The sequence below is a fragment of the Carassius carassius genome, chromosome 26 (assembly GCF_963082965.1).
Source record: "Carassius carassius chromosome 26, fCarCar2.1, whole genome shotgun sequence".
Lineage (NCBI taxonomy): Eukaryota > Metazoa > Chordata > Actinopteri > Cypriniformes > Cyprinidae > Carassius > Carassius carassius.
Genome location: NC_081780.1, coordinates 25875640 through 25893724, shown reverse-complemented (window position 1 = coordinate 25893724; position 18085 = coordinate 25875640). Strand labels below are relative to the sequence as shown.

The following is an 18085-nucleotide window of genomic DNA, read 5'->3' as shown; positions in this document are numbered from 1 at the left end:
CATTGGATACGAACTGAACTGAATCATGGCATCCCTCTTTGCTACATAGTGTTTTTTTTTTTTTGTGATATACTGAAAATGTAATTTACTTATATTGTGTCTTTAAAAAGTGTATTAAAAACTTAAAAACTTAAACTTATGCATTTAGCAGATACTTTTATCCAAAGCGACTTACAGTGCATTCAGGCTATAGATTTTTACCTATCATGTGTTCCCAGGGATTTGAATCCCCAACCTTGCGCTTGACACGCAAGTGCTCTACCAATTGAGCTACAGGAACACATTAAGGTTTATATTGTAGTGCATTTGTTCATTGTTAATATATATATTAATATAAAAGTAGCTGGTAATTTTATAGTTAAAGCTTTTAATCTTTTAAATGGTTGTATTTGTGTTACACTGCTGAATTACATTTAGCAGTTTCTGGGCCACATTTGTTCCATGGATGGTACTATTTTCAGGCGCTGTGTAATATCACTGCGCCTGCTGCACCCATAGTATGGCAGCTAAGTTTCTTGATTATTACGCCAGAATGAGAGTATAGATCCTAGCCATATCGGCCAGAGAAATCGCAACTTTTAATTTTTCCATTGGTCTTACAACACAACGTAACCACAGAAGAGTCAAGTTTTAAATAGGAAAAATATAGAAACTCTTTGGTCATTTTTGAGCGAGATGCTAATGATCTATGGTAAGCAATATCGGCCAAGAAAATCGCAACTTTTAATTTTTCCATTGGTCTTAGAACACAACATAACCACAGAAGAGTCAAGTTTTAAATAGGAAAAATATAGAAACTCTGGTCATTTTTGAGCGAGATGCTAATGATCTATGGTAAGAAACAGCTAAAGTGCTACCGTTAGACCTGGGGATCGGCTGAATGGATTTGAAAATGGTTTCTCAACTGTTTAACTTGAGGGGAGTTGGAAAATTAGTCAATACTGTGCTTTATTGGGCCTGATACGGAGCTCCTGTATTCATACTTTACTCATTAAAATGCCCCAATACTGCACAAGTGATAAGTGCCATATTAGATAAAGATAAAGAAACACCTAAAACAGAACAATAGATGGACTGCTGAAGGACATGTGCTGCGCTGTCACGAGAAAATTACAGCTGAATATAATAAGGAAATTGTCACTCCTTTTGCCAAGTGCACTAAAGTGCACCTGGTAGCCCGCGTGGAGTCTCTGAGTCGCCCTCCGAGCACGTTCTATAAATAGCCTGAATTGTAATATTTCATTTTTTTTATTATAATGGCATAAAATGAGAAAATAACTATTGGTGACATTTCATATACCATTAAAACATAATAAAATAATTCAATAATTTAAAATATTTAGAATCTGCACGTCTCTCTATCTCTCTCTTTCTGCGTCTCGTGCGCGCACCTCTCTCTCTCTCTCTCGCTCTGCGTCTCGTGCGCGCACCTCTCTCTCTCTCTCTCTCTCTCTCTCTCGCTCGCTCGCTCTTCGTCTCGCACGCGCACACCTCTCTGTCTCTCTGTCTCTCTCTCTCTCTCTCTCTCGCTCTGCGTCTCGTGCGCGCACCTCTCTTGTTCTCTCTGCGTATCGCGCTGCAGAGGAGCAGCGTTTTAATTTAAACACAGATATTATGTTGCTTTTCTAATTTTACATGCAAGTATGTAAAGTATATCATTCAGTCACTATTTCATATTTATGCCGTTGTTCTTTCTGCCTTTCCCCCCGTGATTTTGTCTATATCGCGAATATAAGACGACCCCCCATTTTTTAGGACAAAAAAGCCTATTTTTAGGACAAAAAAACTTGTCTTATATTCGGGTATATACGGTAATAATATATACAATAGTCATATTTAACAATATTACGTTGGAGGTTTAACAAAAAGGTTGGAGACCCCTGTTCTATACAGTCTATGATCAAAGCTTATGGGGCTGTCATGTGATTAAGGAATGACTCAAACTTGAAGACATGAAGATTGAAGAAACATTCAGAGTCAAGCAAGAAGATACTGAGGAACAAACACAGATGGAGTTTATTAAAGAGGAGACCGAAGACATGAAGATTGAAATATTTAGTCTTAAACATGAAGATACTGAGGATCAAACACAGATGGAGTTTATTAAAGAGGAGAGTGAAGACATGAAGGTTGGAGAAACATTCAAAGTCAAACATGAAGAAGATAATGAGGAACAAACAGGTTGGTTTTCATTCTCATAGCTGAACTCAATCATTTGATCCTTATTAAAATTCCCAACTCTACAGAAAGGAATGCTTTTTTGAAGAATGTCATGAGTTTTGTAATTAGATATGTTTTATTTGACATGGAGCGGGTCACATCGGGTTGCCACGTCAGTGTTTCCCACAGCCTTACACTCTATTTGTGGTGCCACTCCCCCGCCCCTATATACAGTGGATACGGAAAGTATTCAGACCCCCTTAAATTTTTCACTCTTTGATATATTGCAGCCATTTGCTAAAATCATTTGTTCTTTTTTTTCCCTCAATGTACACACAGCTAGGGTTGTAACGATATACCGGTATGACGATATACCGTGATATAAACATGTACGATTATCATACCGTGTACATTTGCTTATCTATGGTATTGAGAGAAAATAACAGACACAGAATCTCACCTGCGCCTAGACAACAACTTTCCACCTAGGGGCCGTTCACATATCGTGCCTAAAAACGCCTTCGGGCACTTGCGCTCTTGAGGCGTCTGCTGTTGCTAAGCAACCATGACCTGCTCTTTCCATGAAGACGCGGAAATTTCAGCAATGGATAAATAGATTTGCAGCACTAAAAATTGCTTTTACGTTGTTAGACGGTGGGCCGAACGCGTTTTTAGTGTTGTTGATCGATCTCCATCGATAGAGTATACGATTCTTTTATGTACGATAATAAGAAATTATATGTAGTTAAATAAAATTGTTTGGCAATTCTGGTTCGATCATATATTTTCAGAAACGTATGTTTTGATTGTCAATCTTCATAGGCAAATCGCGGGCCAACTCTAATAGTTGAACAAATCGGATTGGAGTTTTTAATGCCATTAAAAATATTAACCAATCGCAAGACGCCCAGACTAGGACCCCGAAATGGGCGGGATTGACATAGCGATATTTTATATTGTAGGCTAACGTTATATTTATATATCTAACATAAATTTGACACGATTTATCTTGGATATGGAGTGTTGTGTGCATGTTACTAGCTGTACATCAACAAACATCATACCCTTTTCAGTAACAAGTTGGATCAAGTTTGTACAGTGTTCTTTAGAGTGGGTGAATTTAAATACAAAAGAAAGCCAAGTCGCCCAAAAAGCTGTGGAAAAATATAAAATCACAGTTGGCCACATTCCAGATGTGCCAATTCATGTTGGCTACCATAGAGAATGCTACATGCAGTATGCTAATAAAAGAAATATTGAGAGAGCCAGCAAGAAGAAAGAAAAGACAGTACAGGAAGCTGAAGGTTTGTAAAGCAGCTTTATAGTGGTTAGCCTAAGTGCAAGTGAGTTGTTTGACCTCATACGTTTGGATAAATCATGGTGTAAATTCTTTGAATCCTTTTTAACCCCAAACAAATTATTGATATTTACATCTCAGAAATAGTGAAAAATCATACAGATATAATTATATAATGTAATAACATATATATTAAGTTAATTATTATATATTTATTCTTATAAAAGGCTACTATAGACACAGCGACATCTAGTGGACACATTTTTCAACATATAGCGACTGAAAATGTGCTCCACCAATCAGATGAGCAAACATGAACCGTGAAAAACAAAGGGCATTTTCATTGTTTTTGCAGAATTGATGAGTAAGGGGTTAGATCAAGTCAAGAATATGTCTCACAGCAGGGCTGAGGATCTGGGATTACCTGGGGAAACAGATTAACAGAGTTGTAAACAGTGTAGTAAAATTATTGGTTCACGGTCTAATAAATGAGGATTTACACACACACACACACACACACACACATACACACATATATATACACACACACACACACACACACACATATGTATATACATATATATACACACACATATTTTTTGTCCCCTCTTAGTTATATACAGGTTGTCAAACTATAAAGTTGGTAGCATTGCTACTACAATCCATGCAGTCATCACATTTTTCTGTTTTTCCCTTATCTTTTCCATTCCAATATATTAGATGAAGAAGCCTACATCACAAATACGCCAACAGAGGTTAGAGTTCTCCGCTCAACCACAACAGAGGTTCCGGGGCATCTAAAAAGAGCACCACATCTCCTTCCAAGGCAGTGCATAATATTCAGAAGTGATAAATATTTCACCCAAAAATATAAGTGGAAGAGGGTAAAGGAGAATCTTCAGAAATGTGAAACATTGACAGCTGGTAAACTGCTTCTTGCAGCGGAGTCACGCAGGGATGAAAATCTTCTATTACAAATACGTGGAATGGACCTTGTTGCCTCAGAAGCAATGTATCATTTCAGATGCTACAGAAACTACACTGTATATCTGTACAAAACATATGAACATGACTGCACAGGAAACAGCCAGTTTCAGACTGGATACAAGCACTTCTGTACAACAGTGGTGGAGGAAAGTTTGCTAAGAAAGCGGAAGGTGCTTAAGCTATCAAAGTTGAATGCACTGTTCAAGAAATGTGTCCATGAAACAGAAGGAACTGACATCTCCTCTTACTGGTTCCTTAAAAGTGAGACTAAAAAAAGTCATATCCTTTTCAAAAGTTTCAAAAACTATCAAGGCATGACTTTGTCTATGTTGAGGATTTGACACCACACGAAATGGTCCAAGATGAAGTTGCCACAGCTGGATCATCTTTGTCATCAGCATCTTCATCCTCATCATCAGATGAAGACAACACAAGACAAATTGAAACAGATGACACAAATGAGACCCGCCTCTTGTTCCATGCAGCCATAACACTGAAAGATGCCATAGTTGAAAAGTGTAAGGCAACACCCAAACTCACATGGCCACCAAAAGCACAGCAACTTACAATGTCAGCTGCATCAAATCTGGTCCCAGATAAGCTTTTCAGTTTCATTGCATGGACTACAGCCATGACAACAGATCCCTCTACTGACAATGAAAGAGTGAATGTTAGTGAAGAGGAGGCTGAGAAGATTGTCTCAATTGGCCAGGATGTTATTAAGCTAACAATGAAAGGGAGATGGCTTATTGGCTTATTATGGCTTATTGACACTTACATCCCCCAAAACATGCAAGTACAGTTACAAGCAACTCTAGTTTGGGACAATAATGATTTTGGAGAGGAAACATTGTCTGGTAAAGGGACTACACACAATACAAATGGCATAATAATTCAAAAAATGATTCCATGTAATGAACCTACCCCCTGACCATCAGTGTTTACAGAAAACAAGAAAGAGGTCTCTTGATCCGCCCCCTACTAACCTTGAGACATACATCAGAGGGAAGAGAACAGGCCCAGAACATTTTGGAAAAGAAGTGGAACTAAATCGAGACACCCACATCCTTACCAGGAAATCAGCACAAAAATTAGATGGTGCATACTTCCTGATGAAGACTGCAGTCCATGGCAAAGTCCTTCCTTCCTGGTCTGTTTTTAACACGGTGATCCGTAGAGATCCAATTCCACCACCAACCAACATTGGGCACCTTCCAGTGATTGATGCAAGTCCTACAGAATTCGGAACTGTAAAAACTATCCTGAAAAGATCAACAGAAATTGCAGACAAGACTCCAACTTCAGGAGAGAGTTCTAGTCTTTGACCAAGCCATCTATGCCAAAGCTCAGGAGATACGGTGGAAGAGTGAAACATACAAGGAAAGACTGTTGTAAATCAGGTCTTACAACAGACCGACAAAAATTTACATCATTAAGAAATAAAGTAATAAAAACGCTAAAACAAGCTAAAGCTAACTTTTTTATTGATACTATTAAAGAGGCTAGAGGAAATGGGAAGAGGTTATGGCAAACCATCAACAAGCTGATTGGCAGAAAACAGAATTATAACAAAGTTTTAGAGTTGAAAATTAACAATGAATTAGTTACAGATCCAACTATCATAGCTACTGAACTAAACACTTTCTTTTTAGACTCTGTCTATGAAATAACTCAACTTTTTAATTCACCTAGCAACTCTATTCGCTCCATTAGTTGTGCACAGCCGATTTTTTACTTACAACAAATAACTGAATTAGAGGTATTAAACACTATCAATACCTTAAAAAATTCAAAGGCCATGGATATCTATGGCCTTGATACGAATTTTTAAAAAGGCATAAAGAGGTCCTTATACAGCCTATTACTCATCTGATTAATCAGTCTTTAAGTCAATCTATCGTGCCATCAGCATGGAAGAAGGCCCTGGTCACACCCATTTTTAAATCAGGGGAAAGATCGGATATGGATAATTATCGGCCAATCAGTATTCGACCTGTTGTTTCTAAAATCCTTGAAAAATGGGTGGCTAAATTACTGATTCAACATCTCAATAAAAGCAATAATCCACTCCACCCTATGCAATTTGGATTCATGGCCCATCACTCAACAGAAACAGCTAATTGTTTGTTTTTGGAAAAGGTTAAAGGCTACCTGGACAGGAGTTCTTATGTTGGTGCTGTCTTCCTAGACCTAAAGCGAGCTTTTGATACTGTAAATCACAAAGTTCTTTTATCTAAATTGGCATATTTTAATTTATCTGAGCAAGCTCTCAACTGGATAAAATCATAATTGTCCTGTAGAAAGCAATGTGTCTGTATTAATGACTCAAAGTCTCCATTTAGTGAATGTCCAGTAGGGGTCCCCCAAGGCTCTATACTTGGTCCGATCTTGTTCACACTTTATATTAATGACCTGCCAGAGGCATGTAAAAATGTTGATGTCCAGATGTATGCAGATGATGCTGTAATCTTTAAACATGATAAGAACTACTTAGAGATAGCATCCACACTTACATCAGCAATAGCTCACATTGATGACTGGCTCACTAGGTCGTGTCTCTACTTAAACACCAAAAAAACAGTCTGTATGGTGTTCACCAAAAAAATTTATGAAGGTGTCACATTCTAATGTGTTCCTTAGAGGACAGGAGCTTGATGTTGTCAATGAATTTAAGTATTTAGGAGTTATATATGACTCCACCTTAACATTCAAATATCATGTAAAAAAGGTGGCAAATAAGTTAAATTCAGTTTGCAGAATTTTAAACAAGTCAGGCCCTTTCTTAACACCAAAGCAGCCAAGTTGTTCTTATATACTATGATTTTTTCACATATCGAGTATTGTTTCATAAATTGGTCATTAACTAGCATATCGAGTCTTAAAACTATTGAATCTCTATTCAAGAAAGCCATTAAAACTTTTGATAAAAAAGCATTGTCATTTCACCATTGCAATATTCTAGAGAGACATAATTTTTTAAGTTTTGACAATTTCAAACGTTTCAAGTACATTTGCCTAGTTTATAAGGTGTTATATAATCTTGCTCCACCTCCACTGCATGCCTTTTTTCAAAGGCTTGCAAGTGGAGGTAGTACACGGGCCTCTGTAAAAGGGGACTGTATGATACCATTTAGACATACCACCTTTGGACAAAATGTATTATCAATAATAGGTGGTAAATTTTGGAATAGCTTGCCCCTTGTGATACGCGAGTGTCCTTCATTCACCTCCTTTAAAACTCAATTAAAACAGTGGCTCTTAGACAATCAAACATGTACTCACTTTTAACTGTAACATTAGTCACTATTAGTCATACATAGTCATACATTTTCACTGTTAATGTAGTATAGTGGTGAATGTATAATGTCATTGTTATTATGAATTTTTTGTCTTGTTTGTATTGTTGATGTATATTTTTATTTATGTGTATTGTTGTCATAGTGAATGAATGTTATATGATTGTTGGTTATTTTCTTTGTTAGTTTTTATGTTACCGGCCTAGGGACTGCAGATGAAAAATAGTATCTTTTTACTAATTCTGGCATATTTATATTGTGTATTTTCATACAACAATGTACATGAATATGCATGGTCCCTATTAAATAAACTAAATAAAAATACAATTAGAATGGGGGAGTTTCACACATGTATGGCTTTCCTGTCCTGTATTGGCAAGCGATTTGGAGATGCTGGCTTACAAGACATTCTGATTGAGGCCGATGTTATTGCTGCTGGGTCTGTTGGGGGAGTTATAACAGGTCACCAATATAACAGAAGCATCCGAAGCCACAAGTTGATGTGTGAGGCACTACACTGGTTACGCTGGCAAGCCTACCTTGAAACCATTTCTCAAGACTGCCATGAAGCTGCTTTAAAAGTTGCTGCTGACCTCCAAAGTGCCTTTCCTGAAGAAATATGTCAAGTAATTGAATCACAGGTGTTCAACACAATCCTTGAAGGCTATGACAAATTCAACAAACAACAAGAAAGCAAGACATACCCGTTTTGGAGTTCCTACATTGAAATGGTAGAGGATCTGCTATCATTCATCAGGGCCACACGAGAGGCAAACTGGGGTCTGCATCTTTCCAGCATCCGGTTCATGCTGTCGTGGTTCTCTTCCTACGACAGAATCAATTACAGTAGATACCTATCAGCATACTAGCAGGAGATTAAGATTCTAATGTTATTTAATAAATGGTGTCTCTTCCATGACTAGCTATTAGGATATCTGCTGTTGATGTAAACCTATTTAATACATGTTATCTCTTCCATGCCTAGCTAGTAACGTTAAGTTGTCTGTAGTTGATGTAACCGTATGTAGCTAGCTTTCATGTTTACATGCTTACATGTTATCTCTTCCATGACTAGCTATTAGGTGATGTAGCTAGTAGATGTAAACTTATGTGGCCAAGTGGTCTTTTTGCTGGCGATATTCAACCCTCAAGAGATATACAATAGACTACGCCACCCTGGGACTATACCAGGGAATCACAGTTCACTTAAAATGTTATAAGGAACCCAGGTGCATTCCACTGAATAATGTGAGCAAGAGACGTGGGTAGCAAAATAGAGTTTGTTTATTAGTACAAAAGTTTAAAATGCAGGAATAGTCACCCAGCCAATTACTAAACTGGAAATCACAATCCACAATAAGGATTCACAATTACTTCGGAGCTGTGGCCTATTGGCATCAAATGGGCTAAGAGAGGGAGCAAAAGAGGAAAATCACACTAAGTGCACACACACACACACACACTCTCTCCAATACCCGTGATTTTATCAGTGGTGCTCACACAGCATAACACAGCACACGGTGAAGGAAAGCCTCACTGCCGTCGGACACACAGCTCCTGTAATTGTAATACAAACCAAAATAAATCAAATTAATAAAAATTAATCAATAAAAACTTAAATGCAGGGGAGCAAAAGAAACCCTTCCAACATAAAGAAAAGAAATAAATTCTAGCTTAAACAGCTAGATAATAACACAAAAGGAAAAGGAAAAATAAATTTAAAGACAACAATGTCCAAGAGAAAATCTCAGCATTCTGAACCAGTCCAAAATGAGAAACACCACAAAGGGCAAATGAAGAAATAAATATCTGAATGAGCGCGGCCCTCGAACTCGTTATTTCCCAACGTACGAGGAAAAGATCTTCAAAATACAGTCACAGTAGGAGCAGGTTTTAACCAACAACTCCAAAATCGGGCCGCGCTAAATCACCCAGAACAAAATGATGAAAACACACAGCAAAAATATACAGAAAAGAAACGAAAGCAAATCCAGCAGGAACAAAACAGCAGCGTGCTTCTATATGTAGTAGGGAAATGCAGCACGCCCAGTCTTAGCCCTTAATAGATAAGAAGACGATTAGTAAACTAGTTCTAGTTTATGAACAGCAATCGGAAATATAAACACACATACCAAATAACGCAGCCGTTCGCCACACCAGAAAGCAGAGCTGACGTCAGTATCCACGGGATAGAAATGAAGTAGATGCCAAACAGCATATATTGGATATCCCCACTCAACCGGTAAACACACGGGAATGCTGGGACTAGGCAGTGTAACGAGCCAGACCGCACGTAACGGTTGTTTACAATAGACTCTCCAGTGCACGCAAAGCCCCACAGAAATAACACAAGCGGTGTTAAAATGCCCAAACGGCTGTGTTTTAACCACAGACCTCTGTTGAATGCCGGTAAACAGGAAGAGCGCAGGCACAGAACAGATGACGCACCTCCGGCCCGCACCAAACAGCCATTTAAACACACCTCCCTGCGGGGAGATAGGCTACCAATAACATGACGTCACTACAGGGAGGATCTGACTAATCTGCCACAATCTACCCCTACTTTTTGTATCGTCGCCCCGACGATAGAATACGGCAACCCCACTTATCAATTCCAAGGCCTGTAAATGACAGAGATCCCACTAGAGACAGACCCACCTAGGGGCACAGCCTCACCAGGCGCCTCCACTGACCGTGGCAGGTGATGGACATTGGAGTGCTGGCCTGCTCTGGGTCTCGTTGATCTCCGCAAAGCCATTACCTCAGTGCCTGGTGGGCCTACAGACACAGTAACAGATCCCGGAGCGAGACCCATTTCTCCAGAACGGTGTTGTCCTTGGGCTACTGGTATCCCAGGTACCGTCACCAGGGGGCAAGGGTCCAAGATATCCAAGGGAGCTTGGACAGCTGCAGGGACTAAATTACTAACAGCCGGACTCTGAGCCTGGGGGGTTTCAGGGACGAACAGTAGCAAATCGCCCTCGTCTGGCTCATCCTCTAAAGGCAGCGCCCCCTCCACCAAAGGCCTATCCCGAGGGCTCGGAACTGGACGGTCCCCTAAAATCTTAGCCTTCAACAAAGAGCGATGAACATGCCTTACCTTACCCAACTCATCAACCGGTGCAATTGTATATACTGAACCCCCTTCAACAGGTGCCTTCACTACTTTATACACAACTGGGCTCCACAAGTCTTGGATCTTATGGCGACCTCTCATGCCACACTCACGGAGGTAAACCAACTGGCCCTCCTCAAGTGACACACACCGCACATTCTGATCATGATGTATTTTACGTCTCTCCGCGGCCACCCTTAGCCGATCACGTGCCCCTTCAAAGGCCACATGGAGCCTAGTTTGATGTTCCACAACCCACTCATGAACATTACCTACCCCCACCTCCTGGACTCTGCCCAACAAAAAGTCAACTGGGAGCCGTGGTTCTTGCCCAAACATTAGGAAGTATGGGGACTCGCCAGTGGTCTGATGCGGGGTGGTGTTATAACAGAAAAGTACTTGTGGAAGGCAAGACACCCAGTCCCTCTTCCGAGAAACAGGCAATGTACGGAGGAGACTATGCAACGTCCTATTGAAGCGCTCGCATTGGCCATTACCAGCCGGATGGTAAGGAGTAGTGCGAGACTTCTCGACCTTGTACAACTGACAGAGCTGCTGGATGAGAGAGGATTCAAAGTTACGGCCCTGATCGGAATGAATCCGACCAGGGACCCCAAACTTGTAAAACCACTCGGCCACAAGAACCTGGGCCACAGTCTCCGCCCGTTGGTCCCGTGTGGGGATAGCCATGGTGTACTTCGTGAAGACATCAGTCATCACGATGACATTTTCAACTCCTGAACGAGAGGGTTCAAGCACAGTAAAGTCAATGGCTACGATCTCGTTAGGTCTTGATGCCAACAAATGGCCCATAAAACTACGGGCAGTGGGACCCCCATGCTTAGCAACTTGGCACCTTTCACACTCCTGGCACCATCGTGCCACTTCTGAGGACATTCCAGGCCAATAACACCGCTGCTGTACCAACTCAGTGGTACGCTCATTCCCCTGGTGCCCATGCTCCTGATGAAGCTGCCTCAAAACCTCAGATTTTAAGGTAGTGGGTAAAATCAATTGAAAGCACTCCTCACCCCCATCAGAGCGAAACACTCGTCGATACAATACACCCTCTCTCTCAATGAACCGATCCCACTGACGAAGCAGGATCAATCCCAGCCTAGACAACCGTTTGCGTTCTTCCACTCTAGGGAACACCTTTCGCTTCCAAAAGGGCAAAATTTCCTTAATCACAGGGTCTGCCTGTTGCAAAGAGCTCAATTCTGCAGTGGTATAACTGGGCAGGGCTGTGATCACCGCTTGAGTGGCTTGAACAGCTACCTGCGTACCAGCCCCCTGCTGTACAGCACGAGGAACTGCAGTGCCTGGAAGCAAGTCCCCTAACATGCTAGAGTCAAGTGGGTGCTGCCTCGACAGAGCATCTGCGTTTCTATTACATCTGCCTGATCGATACCTCACCTCAAAATCAAAAGCTGCAAGTTGTGCTGCCCAACGCTGTTCAGTCGCCCCAAGCTTTGCCGATGATAGATGGCTAAGGGGATTGTTGTCGGTGAAAACAACACATTTGTGCCCCAACAAATATTCACGGAACTTTTCAGCCATGGCCCACTTGAGCGCCAAGAACTCTAATTTCATAGAGCTATAGTTGTTCATATTGCGCTCAGTGGGCCTAAGACTGCGGCTGGCATATGCAATTGGCCGCACGGTTCCTCCCTGTTCTTGGGAAAGAACTGCCCCAAGACCACTGAAACTAGCGTCAACCTCCAGAATAAATGGCAGAGTAAAATCTGCGTAGGCAAGCACAGGGGCAGAGGTGAGTTTCCTCTTTAAGGCTTCAAAACTATCCTGACAAATCTCACCCCAGGCACCGTTAAAACTCACCTCCCTACGTTTCTTTGTCTTGCCACCTGCCAGTTCGGCCACCAATTTATGCAGAGGGGCCGCCAACCTGGCAAACCCCTCCACAAAACGGCGGTAATAACTGGCAAAACCCAGGAACGAACGCAACTCGGACAGACTTGTAGGAGTGCGCCACTGAGCTACCACTTCAATTTTACTTGGGTCTGTGGACACACCTTGAGACGACACCACATGCCCTAAATACTTTACCTCACGTTGAAAGAAGGCACACTTTCCTAACTTGGCTTTTAGTCCTTCAGCCCCTAACCGACCCAAGACCACCCCCAGACGCTCCAGATGTTGAGCCACCGAGGAAGAGAACACCACAATGTCATCTAGATACAAGAGCAAAGATTGGCATTGTTGGTCACCAAACAACCTCTCCATCGGACGTTGGAAGGTACTGGGAGCGTTACAGAGACCAAATGGCATCCTATTCCACTCGAATAGGCCAAATGGGGTACAGAAAGCAGTCTTAGGCCGGTCAACTTCAGTGACAGGTACCTGATTGTACCCGCTGGCTAAATCCATAGTGGAGAACCAGCGGGCACCAGTCAGGGCATCAAGGGACTCCTCAATACGGGGCAAAGGGAAGGCATCCTTCCTAGTTTTAGAATTAAGTTGACGATAGTCCACGCACATTCGTAGACTACCGTCTTTTTTCTTAACTAAAACAATGGGAGACGCATAGGGGCTGCAGCTTTCCCGGATAACCTGTGCCTCAAGAAGTTGATTAATGTGGGACTTTACTACCTCATATTCCGAAGGTGGTATACGCCTGTACCGTTGCCTGACAGGGGTATCGTCCAGAAGCGGAATATCATGGGCCAAGAGGTTAGTGCACCCCAGATCACCCTCATGGGCTGAAAACACAAATTTGTACTTGTGAAGCAAAGCCCGGACCCGGCTTTGCTCTTCCCCTGCCAAAACTGACAAATCTATGGCATCAATCTGGTCCTCCACAGTAGAGGGGACCAAGGAACTATGGGAGCCTACAGTAGCAGTTAAGGACCTTACTTCAGTAATACCTTCTGGCAAACTAATGACAAAGACACCACTCAATGTGCCTAAAGACGTCCTGGGGTAAAGAATCACCTCAGTGGTACCCACATTCACAACCGGGATATACACCGTGCCCCGGGTCACTTGAACCAGTGCGGGGGAGGCCAACAAACCAGCAGGTAAGCCTGAATCTGGAGGCTCAAACAGCACGGGACCGGAAGCATAATGTTCTGAGCAGGTTGCCGCTACCAGCTTCATGGTACCACCTGGAATGTGACACATGCCCCGCCCCCGCACCCTAACCCCCCCAACACGATCAGAGGTCTGGACACTAACCTTACTACAATGTTGTAATGCCTTTGTGACGGAGCTAGGGGCCTGTGACACCACCGGTAAGTCAAAAAGGGATGTACCATGTTGTCCAAAAAGTTCCTGGTAGCACCGGCCAAGGACATTCATCCCCAAGACACCCGGGACATGTCCACCGGCGCCACCAGGAGGATCTCGGACAACCAGCACTCCACACTCCGGTACTACTTTACCACAAAGTTCGACATCGAGCTCCATATACCCGATATAAGGAATCGCAAGACCATTCGCAGCGGTAAGTTGCAACCATTGACACGACCTAAGACGCTCCTGCCCCCATGGTTCAAAATACTGGTGAAAGCAACTCTCGGTGATCGTGGACACCATGGAACCGGTATCCACTAAACATGGCACTTGAACACCACCGATGAGCACATTAAGATGAGGACAGGAGGACACCAAACGAGAGACAGAATTTAGACGGTTTACAACATTTGAGTCAAATGACTCCCCATCCGCGCTGTGACTCCGCAGCCCGGTGGGGATTAGTTTTCCGACGGCTGTGAAGATCGAAACTGCCTAGACCCAGTTGAAGATATACCCACTGCTGGAGCGCGAGGGAGAACACGTTCTCCATCACACTCTCGGGCAAAATGGCCAGACCGTTGGCACCTCCGACATACTATATTACTGTGATGTGGGGACCGGCTATATGAATTAGGGACCTGCAAGCGAGCCAACCCTTGGGTAAGTTGGTTTAACTGTTCTTGTTGTGCCTTCAACATTTCCCGTAACTCTACTAGCTCCGACTTGGAAGGGGAGCTCAACCGAACTACCTGCGACTCCCCCTGCATGGCATACTGGGCCCCATAGGCCACTGGTACAGACTGACTTCGCCCTCTCGCACCCCCAGGCACTCCCTCCCGCTCCCAGCGCATTGCCTCGCTACGAACATCTAAGAGGGAAGAGGTAGGGTCACGGCGGACTAATTGTTTTAGTTCCCGACGAAGACCAATATCGAGCACGTGCTCGACAAACTGGTCACGCAATAAAGCTTCTGCATTTGGTATGGCATGCGGCGACTGCTGTTTTACCCCCTCCAAGAGGCCCATCAATGCAATAGAGAACTCTAAAAGTGTTTCTCCTTCCTGCTGCCTCCTGGAAAAAAATGCCTGTTGCAATGCTACATATGACAAAGAACACCCATACAATTCCTTTAAGGCCCGAATTATCTTATCTGGATCCCCCCTCTCTGTCTCAGACCGATACCTGATCTCATCCCGAGCTTCTCCCTCTAAATGAGCAAAAAGAAAGAATGCTTGATCAGCTCTAGACAAATGGCGAACCCGCATACAGGCTTGGGCCTCCTCTACCCATTCATTTATGGTAATACCGGGTCTCCCGCTAAATTTTGGGCACTTCCTATCTCGGGGAACAAACACAAATCGCTCAGTAGATGGGGCACTTGCACCAGCAGATTGCTGTGCACCAGAGGGTAAGGCGGTAGAAATAGGAGCTGTACTAGGACCTGGAATAACAATTTGAGTCTGTTCTTGTCTAAGTCTCTCATTATCAGCTCTTAATTGGGCCACAAGATCCTGAAGTTCTTGTAATTCTTCTGCCATCGCTAACTTTTAGTAAAACACTTACCACCAAGCAAGGCGGGGCAGAAAGAAATTTGGACCTGAAACACAATCAGGGGAGGTAGCCAAAGAGACCCTTCAAAGAGTCTACGCTGCTGTCTTGTTCCTGTAAAAATAAAAAAAAAAGCAAATAATGGCAATACCAGCTGGCAAAGAAATCTTCACCCACGTCTCTGTTCCATTTAGTGGATCCTGCCAACTACGCCAAAATGTGGCCAAGTGGTCTTTTTGCTGGCGATATTCAACCCTCAAGAGATATACAATAGACTACGCCACCCTGGGACTATACCAGGGAATCACAGTTCACTTAAAATGTTATAAGGAACCCAGGTGCATTCCACTGAATAATGTGAGCAAGAGACGTGGGTAGCAAAATAGAGTTTGTTTATTAGTACAAAAGTTTAAAATGCAGGAATAGTCACCCAGCCAATTACTAAACTGGAAATCACAATCCACAATAAGGATTCACAATTACTTCGGAGCTGTGGCCTATTGGCATCAAATGGGCTAAGAGAGGGAGCAAAAGAGGAAAATCACACTAAGTGCACACACACACACACACACTCTCTCCAATACCCGTGATTTTATCAGTGGTGCTCACACAGCATAACACAGCACACGGTGAAGGAAAGCCTCACTGCCGTCGGACACACAGCTCCTGTAATTGTAATACAAACCAAAATAAATCAAATTAATAAAAATTAATCAATAAAAACTTAAATGCAGGGGAGCAAAAGAAACCCTTCCAACATAAAGAAAAGAAATAAATTCTAGCTTAAACAGCTAGATAATAACACAAAAGGAAAAGGAAAAATAAATTTAAAGACAACAATGTCCAAGAGAAAATCTCAGCATTCTGAACCAGTCCAAAATGAGAAACACCACAAAGGGCAAATGAAGAAATAAATATCTGAATGAGCGCGGCCCTCGAACTCGTTATTTCCCAACGTACGAGGAAAAGATCTTCAAAATACAGTCACAGTAGGAGCAGGTTTTAACCAACAACTCCAAAATCGGGCCGCGCTAAATCACCCAGAACAAAATGATGAAAACACACAGCAAAAATATACAGAAAAGAAACGAAAGCAAATCCAGCAGGAACAAAACAGCAGCGTGCTTCTATATGTAGTAGGGAAATGCAGCACGCCCAGTCTTAGCCCTTAATAGATAAGAAGACGATTAGTAAACTAGTTCTAGTTTATGAACAGCAATCGGAAATATAAACACACATACCAAATAACGCAGCCGTTCGCCACACCAGAAAGCAGAGCTGACGTCAGTATCCACGGGATAGAAATGAAGTAGATGCCAAACAGCATATATTGGATATCCCCACTCAACCGGTAAACACACGGGAATGCTGGGACTAGGCAGTGTAACGAGCCAGACCGCACGTAACGGTTGTTTACAATAGACTCTCCAGTGCACGCAAAGCCCCACAGAAATAACACAAGCGGTGTTAAAATGCCCAAACGGCTGTGTTTTAACCACAGACCTCTGTTGAATGCCGGTAAACAGGAAGAGCGCAGGCACAGAACAGATGACGCACCTCCGGCCCGCACCAAACAGCCATTTAAACACACCTCCCTGCGGGGAGATAGGCTACCAATAACATGACGTCACTACAGGGAGGATCTGACTAATCTGCCACACTTATATAATAAATGTTATCTTCTTCACTTTAATGTGTCTAGTAATCGTCTTTCATATCCTAATTTATGGCGCTACAGCCTGATAGAATAACTGTTTACGTCAATGTTAACATGCACTGCTAAAATTACATCTAGCTAACGTTTACATGCTAACACGTTAGCTTGGCATCTCCTCAAAACAAATGTTTTCTTCTCTGTGATCTGTAACGTTGTGTAATTTCTAACAAGTGTAACGTTACCTGTAAATACAAACACAATACGAAATAACATTAAATGTTAACGGTTTACAGAGTTCATGCACTAAACTAACATTAGCTAACGTCATAAGACAGGTACAAACAGCAGTTACACGGAGTACTTACCGGAGCCATTATACCTGGAATCTTGGATGCGCTGTTAATGTTTCTCGACTTCGGATAGGATTACTGCAGGAACATGTTTGATTGTGTAGTTTTCTGAGAGAAGATTTTATGGTGATTTCCCCAAGATTTTACACCATAGAAAGTGCTCCCGCTTTTAAGGCATGTAAGTTACTCATGGATGTGGCTAGCTAGAGAACGCATGTGCTACTGCTACAGTCAGTCGTTGTAGCGGGACTATATTTTGAACGAATATTATTGGAAGACGTTAATCACGTGACGATAGAATTCGTTTTTTCATTGGTTAGATGTATAGTACTCCCTCGCGTTTGCCTAATCCATTTATTAAACGTAAATTTAGTTTTCAAAAAAATATGATCGACTTGACACTGCCAATAAACGGATATG

At 42.3% G+C, this 18085-nt stretch overlaps 1 protein-coding gene and 1 long non-coding RNA gene across 3 annotated transcripts in view; one reads left to right on the top strand and one right to left on the bottom strand.

The window, feature by feature from the left end:
* Positions 1 to 18085, top strand: part of LOC132106048 (gastrula zinc finger protein XlCGF57.1-like) — a 431800-nt gene that overhangs the window by 383193 nt on the left and 30522 nt on the right. The gene's annotated exons all lie outside the window — the stretch shown is intronic.
* On the bottom strand, positions 16034 to 17312 carry LOC132106170 (uncharacterized). The gene is made up of 2 exons (XR_009424035.1): positions 16900 to 17312; positions 16034 to 16324 (listed from the first exon to the last, which is right to left on the bottom strand). It is a non-coding gene; the product is annotated as an uncharacterized LOC132106170 (long non-coding RNA).